The following is a 7,555-nucleotide window of genomic DNA, read 5'->3' as shown; positions in this document are numbered from 1 at the left end:
TCGAACATTCCTTGACATTCTTCCCCTAGCTTAGGTTAAACCGATAACCTAACTTGGGTTCTCCAATAACTCTCCAATGAGCACTCTCCCCTTTTTGACACACATCAAAAAGAAAAAGGAGAGTATCAAGGTCAAGAGTTTCTTCTTAATGAAAGTCCCATACCTTTCATTGAAACTCTTAATTTCCCCTTGATACTAAGCTCAACAATCCACTTAGTGATAATCCCATATCACTAATCCTCAAGGAGTAAAAACTCCCCCTAAAAGTCAACTCCCCTTGACTAATAGTTAAAACTCCCCCTAAAGGCCAACTCCCCCTTGACCATTGCACCAACAATGTCTTGGAGAGTTTCAAACCTTTATAAATCTAAAAACCAACTGTCAGCCGAAATTTCAGACATGCAGTCGAATTTCAGCACATTGGCACGCTATCAGACCTCACTGGATCGGTCACCAGACCGATCCACAGCACTCTGGATCGGTCCAGTGACCGATCCAGCCCTCCCTGGATCGGTCCAGCGACCGATCCAGACACTGATCACAGGGATTTCTGATTTTTCTTCTCCCGAAATTCAGAAACCCCTAATAAATTCCAGAAAATTCGAAAAATTGTGAAATTTTGAGGATACATTCCTCATATCATACACTATCATGGAAAAATAATTTTCTATGAAGATAGTTTCCATTTTTCAATCTTGATACAAAGTTCAAAAACTTTGAAAAAGTTCAAGTTTAACTCAACTTTGTATCACAATGTTCAATGATGAATGCTATCACTAGGAAAGCTTCATCAAGGTTTTTCAAATCAATTTTAAAATGCTTTTAAAACCATTTGAATTTAGGACCATAATCTTAGGGCTATATGCACATAACTTGTACACAAGCTTTCCCTATGATCCTCCATATCTTGAATTAGGCTCATCTAGGTACAAGAACTATGCACCTTGATCCTAATTCATGATCCTAATATCTCACACACATCTAAAGTGTATCAAGCACATCCATGTCAATTTTGATGTGAGATATGGGTTTAGGTATCTTAGGCTAAGGTCTCATGCATTTTCTAAACACAAATTTGATCTCAATATCAAAATATGTTTTTCATCCTTAAATCAATTCAATTGATTATTAATGCAAGAGATGATGACATGGCATAAAATGGTATCATAAATGAGAACATGTGCCAATGTCATGATGTCATGGCATAAAGTTTGAAACTAAACTAACACATGACATATAAACTAGCCTAAGTATTATCATGACATTTCAAATGATAATAAAATAAATATGATGTCATGGCATGGCATATGGCAACCAATCATGGCAAGTTAGCTCAAATAAAATACCTAAATCCGTATCTAAGTATCCTTAGCCTTAGCTAACTTAAAATCTAACCCTAGATTGCCCATATATCCCTAAGAGAAACCAAAATCCCAATTATGGTATTTCTCTAGGTTTTCCTCAAATTGTGCCAATTAAAATCATTCTTTTCCATAATGGCACATTTTACTCTTTAAGGAGTAAATAATAATTCTTTTTCATTTCCAAAGGTTATCAAGACCTTGAAAATGCTCCTTGAGTGTCAATTTCCTCAAAGTTGGGTTAACTACCCTTCTAATTGAGTTGACACTCTCTAACCCATCTATGGGGTAGAGAAGATGCTCCTAGGAACCCAATACCTATTAGAGCTCATTGGGTTCACTAAATATTCACTAGGGATGACTTCCTAGCAACTCTCCTAATGACCCTCTTAGGCTTTAAAGCCTTGGTCATTTGGGACTCATCAAGATCAACTCTAGGGTGACTCCTTGTGACCTTGGTGGTGGTCTTCCTAGCCCTAGGTTTTGTTCCATAATTGAATGGAACATTATGATAAGTGGGCTTGACCACTTGGGACTTAGGTTTGTGACCCAAACCCTTTTTGTCCTTGGACATTGGTTTTGACCCTTAAACCCTAGAGATGACTTCTCCAAGTTCTTAAGAGCCTTTTCCAAAGTATCAAGTCTTGACCTCAAGACTTGATTCTCCTCTCTAATACCTCAATTTTGAATTTGTCATTTTCTTTGAGGCATTCCTAGGCATGTGTCTAGTTGATTTGGGATTCCTACCTAGGTTCTCCTTAACCTTAGATGAGGTAATTCTAGGGTTGGCTTTCCTAGGGTTATCCTTATCTAGGCTCACATGTTTGGCACCTAAGCATGTGTATTGATTTCTAATGTTATCATGCTTATCATTATTGACTAGTGCAATAAAATTTCTAGCATGTATCTTACTAGTATTGCACGAATGAGACTTAAATGATACCTTAGGGTTTGCCTTAGCTCCCCTATAGAAGTGCTCGGTTTCTTGCCCTTGTGAGGTTGCCTCCCCCTCGGACAATGACTCCGATAATGTCCCCTTCGCTTGCATTGGAAGCACACCACGTGCTCCTTGCCCTTGCGTGTCGGGACTCCGGCTACCTTGACCTTTGGCGCCGGTGGAGTCTTCCTTACCCTCTTTGGACACTTACTCTTGTAGTGCCCAAATTCCCTACACTCAAAGCATATTATATGTAACTTATTTGAAATTGAAATGCTTGAGTTACCTAGGTTTGGGGATGGGTGTGAGCTCTCTTCCTCATCCCTTCCGGAGGTAGATGTCTCTTCTTCTTGCTCCGAACTTGAACAAGAGGAACTCTCCTCCTCTTCTTCCTTGGATGTTGAGTAGCCCTCAACTCCCAATTCGCTCCCTCCATGATGTGAGCTACTTGGCTCACTAGGCTCCTCTTCATGGCTTGAAGTGGAACTCTCCTCATGGTACTTGGCCAAGTTATCCCACAACTCCTTGGCATTGTTGTATTCACCTATCTTACGCAAAATATTAGTAGGTAATGAAAATTCAATTGTTTTAGTTACCTCATTGTTGATCGTGGATTGATGGACTTGTTCCTTTGTCCACTTGTTCTTCTCTAGAGGCTCTCCTTCTTTATCCATTGGAGGAGTAAACCCTTCTTGTACACAAAACCAGTTCCACATATTAGTCCTAAGAAAATACATCATCCTTACCTTCCAATATGCGAAGTTGTCGTTGTAGAAGGGTGGAATGGTGATGTCTTCTCCGAATTGATCCATCTCTAGCTTTGCTCCCACGGGTGTTGATCCGATGAAGAGCGACCTCGCTCTGATACCACTTGTTAGGATCTTTCGTACGGCTAGAGAGGGGGGTGTGAATAGCCGCCCCAAATTCTCGCGTTTCTTCCTACGATTAGGGTTAGCGCAGCGGAAAATACAATGTAGAAACGACAAAGAAAGAGATCAAACCTCAACGCATCGATGTAACGAGGTTCGGAGATGAAACTCCTACTCCTCGGCGTGTCCGTAAGGTGGACGAGCCCTATCAATCCGTCGGTGGATGAGTCCCCGGAAAACCGGCTAAATCAAACACTCCTTCTGGGTGGAGAAACCTCGCCACAAAGTCTCTTGCAACAGCAAGATAAGTGTACAAGAAATACAACAAGAAGCAAGAACAATAAGAATGTAAAAACACACACTATCTTGCCTTCGACTGGTTTCCGTTGACGAAGAACAGCAGCAGCTGACCAGCCGGGGAAGCTCACACGAAGCTTCACGAAGTAGAGAGCTCAGCAAAGCTCAAGCACAGCAAGAAGCAGGGGCAAAGAGAAGAAGAAGAAGAGTTGTCGCACAGAAGATGCCCTCGATTCTTTTATACCTGCGAAGACAGAAGCCAGCGGAGAAGAAATCTAGCCGTTGCGTTGCAACGGCTAGTGCCCTGATCGGTCTGTGGACCGATCAGGGAACCTACTGATCGGTCCCCAGACCGATCAGCTTCATTCACAGAAAGTTGCCCACCTTTCTGTTCGTTTCCTGATCGGTCTGTGGACCGATCAGGTCACAGCTGGATCGGTCCACAGACCGATCCCACCTCTCCCGGCTGCGTCTCTGATCGGTCGTGGAGACCGATCAAGCTTCATGCTGATCGGTCCCCAGACCGATCAGTATGTTATCTGATCGGTCACCAGACCGATCAGATACACAAACGTATCACTGGATCGGTCTGCAGACCGATCCAGAGCTTGGTTTTTGCCCAAACCAAGTCCCAAGTCTCCCAAACCAACATTCGGTCAACCTCGACCTGTTGGTACTTAATTCCTAGCATCTGGTCACTCCCTTGACCTGCTAAGACTCTCCACCAAGTGTCCGGTCAATCCCTTTGACCCACTTGGACTTTCCTCTTCGTGCCAAGTATCTGATCACTCCCTTGATCTACTTGGACTTCCCAACACCAGATGTCCGATCACCCTTGATCCATCTGGATTTTCCCTTGCCTGGCTTCACTCACCAGGACTTTCACCTAGCTTCACTCACTAGGGTTTTCACCTGGCTTCACTCACCAGGATTTCCAATCTGGCTTCACTCACCGGACTTCCAACCGCCTGGCTTCACTCACGGGACTTTCCAATGCCCGGCTTCACTCACAGACTTCCACTTTCACCTAGCTTCACTCACTAGGATTTTCACCGGCTTCACTCACCAGATTTCCATCTGCTGGCTTCACTCACGGGACTTCTCCACCGGCTTCACTCACCGGGACTTTCCATTCTGGCTTCACTCACGGGACTTCTCCTGGCTTCACTCACCGGACTTTCCACACCGCCTAACATCCCAGTTAGGACTTTCCCAGCTTCACTCACGGGACTTCTCACCTGCTCACTCACCAGGACTTTCCACACCGCCTAACATCCCAGTTAGGACTTTCCCACCGCCTGGCTTCACTCACCGTGACTTTCCCTCGTGCCAAGCTCCCTGCTTAGACTTCTCCGTGCCAAGTCTCCATACTTGGACTTTTCCAGTGCCAAGTCTCCATACTTGGACTTTTCCCGTGCCAAGTCTCCATACTTGGACTTTTCGCATGCCAAGCTCCCTGCTTGGACCTTTCCAGTGCCAAGTCTCCATACTTGGACTTTTCAGGTCAACCAGGTCAACCTTGACCTACGGTTACACCAATAATCTCCCAAACATCTATTCTTGTCCCATATCAAGAATAGAACTCCCTCACGAGTGTCAAACATCAACATGCAACTCAACTAGGTCAACCTTGACCTAAAGTTGCATCAACAATCTTCCCAAGTCAAACATCAAAATACAACTCGAGTCAAGTCAACTTGAGTCGGGTCAACCAGGTCAACCTTGACCTAAGGTTGCACCAACATTGAACACCTTTGGAGCCACTTTTTTCACTACTTGCTTGCCTGACTTGAGCATCGGAGGGTCGCCGCCGGGAACCCCTTCCCGGCCCGACTTCTGTGCAGGTTCGCCGGAGGTTCGTGTAACCAGTCGAAGACCCACGTCAGCAGCTGGGGAGCGCCACGTGCCCAGCGTCCATTGATTCAGCATTCGGACAGGATCAGATACCTTGAAGAAATTGTTTATATGGAGCAACCTCCTAGATTCATCCACCCGCAACTTTCAACACATGTGTGTCAACTTCAGAAGTCTATATATGGTCTTCAACAAGCACCTCATGCATGGTTTCATCGTTTATCTACCTGACTTCATACTTAAGGATTTTCTGGCTCAAAAACAAACTCTTCCCTATTCTACAAATGTAATGAGAAATTTCAATATTTGTTCTGATTTTTGTGGATGATATATTAATAATTGGTAGTGATCAAAACGGCATTACTGCTTTACTACATCTTCTCCGTCAAGAGTTTCCTGTTTGTGATCTTGGCAATGCTCATTTTTTCTTTGGCATATATTTTCTCTCACATTCTGAAGGTTGTCTTATCTCTCAAAGAAAATACATTACTAGGCTCCTACAATGAGCTAAAATGGATGGTGCACGTCCTATCTCCACACCAATCATTGAGGGTGGTTTCACTGCACCTTTATCCTCCTCTTCGATGTTTGACCCCCTGATCTACCATAATATTATTGGTGCTCTACAATATGCCACAATTACACAACCCGATATTGCTTTTGTTGTGAATCGTGTCTGTCAATTTATGCATACTCCTACTGAATATCATTGGGAATGTGTTAAGAGAATTCTTCGATATCTCAAAGGTATTATTCTACATGGTCTTCTTTTATATTGTCAGTCTTCATGAGAGTTGATTGTCTACAGTGATGCAAATTGGGTTGGATCTCCCGAAGATAGACGTTCTACTAGTGGATATGTTATATTTCTTGGGTGAAATCTTGTTTCTTGGCTTTCAAAAAAGTAACCTACAGTCTCTCACTCGAGTACTGAAGCTAAATATAAAGCTATCGCCAACGCAACGTCATAAATTATTTGTCTATGATATCTTCTTTCAGAATTACACTTTTTCCCAACTTCTACGCCTAAAATATGGTATGATAATATTGGAGCAACTTATCTTGCGGCAAATCCTGTTTTTCATGCTCGTACCAAACATGTAGAAATTGATTTTCATTTTGTTCACGAGCGTGTGGCGACTCGACAGCTTTCAATTTCTTATATCTCTACAGAAGATCAAATTGCTGATATATTTACTAAGTTATTATCTAGACAACTTTTTACCAAGTTAGCACTCAAATTCAACGTTCAGGTACTCCTATTGAGTTTGTCGGGGGTAATGACAATAATGAAAATAATCTCTAATTAATTTAAATCAATTGGGATTTATTATATTTGACATACAATCAAGATCGACATGAATCAAATAAGAAAAATAATATTTTCAAGTATATTATATATACTATGTTTATAATTATTATAATTGTATGCCTTATTTAATTTTTCAATTATTATTTTGGATAATTTGTATAAATAAGTCTATTGGCTTTAGTAATAAGATGATCAAAAAGTTTTATGTTATTTCTTTCCTCTACCTATTATTTTCATCAGTGAGAGGGGGGTAAATCAAGTGGTTTTCAAAAACTTATTTTCTCATTTTTAAAATCGTGAGTATGCGCAGCGGAAAACATGAACGAAGTTAAAAGACAAAAAAAAACATAGGCGATTTTACTTGGTTTAGAGCTTTCGGCGACTCCTACACCAAGACCTAGGTCTCACAGACCTATCGATGGGTAATTTACTAAAAACCTCTTCCGGTACCTCCGGAAGAGGGAATCGAGTACAAGAATATTAGAACAAGTGCAACACACTGCACTTGTCTTTTTGCAATAAATAAGTACACAAATAGAACTTGTTACCGACACGTAGGATCAAGCGTGGGAACGTTTGTGTACTATTGTCGGTCTACCAGCCACGATCAAAAGTTCTCGGAACAGTTGTTGGGCACAGTAGCTTTGCAACAGAGCCATAGTAGAAGCCCAGAGCAGTCGAAAGCTCAAAACGATGCGTAGAAGCTCGTATATCGATGTTCTTCCAATGTCTTCTTGAGACAGCCTTATAAAAGGCATGGAAGGTGCCTTCCATAGCCAAGGAAGGCACCTCCAATGAGGCAACTTTGATCTCAAATAGCCCGGCACTTATCCACGACTTCGGCAAAAAATTATCCTGCGGAAGACGCCTTCAATGAACAGTATGAAGGCACCTTCATTGCGCCTTCACTGCTTGAAGGCGCCTC

Source organism: Zingiber officinale, chromosome 4A (assembly GCF_018446385.1).
Source record: "Zingiber officinale cultivar Zhangliang chromosome 4A, Zo_v1.1, whole genome shotgun sequence".
NCBI lineage: Eukaryota > Viridiplantae > Streptophyta > Magnoliopsida > Zingiberales > Zingiberaceae > Zingiber > Zingiber officinale.
This window is presented reverse-complemented; position numbering follows the sequence as displayed.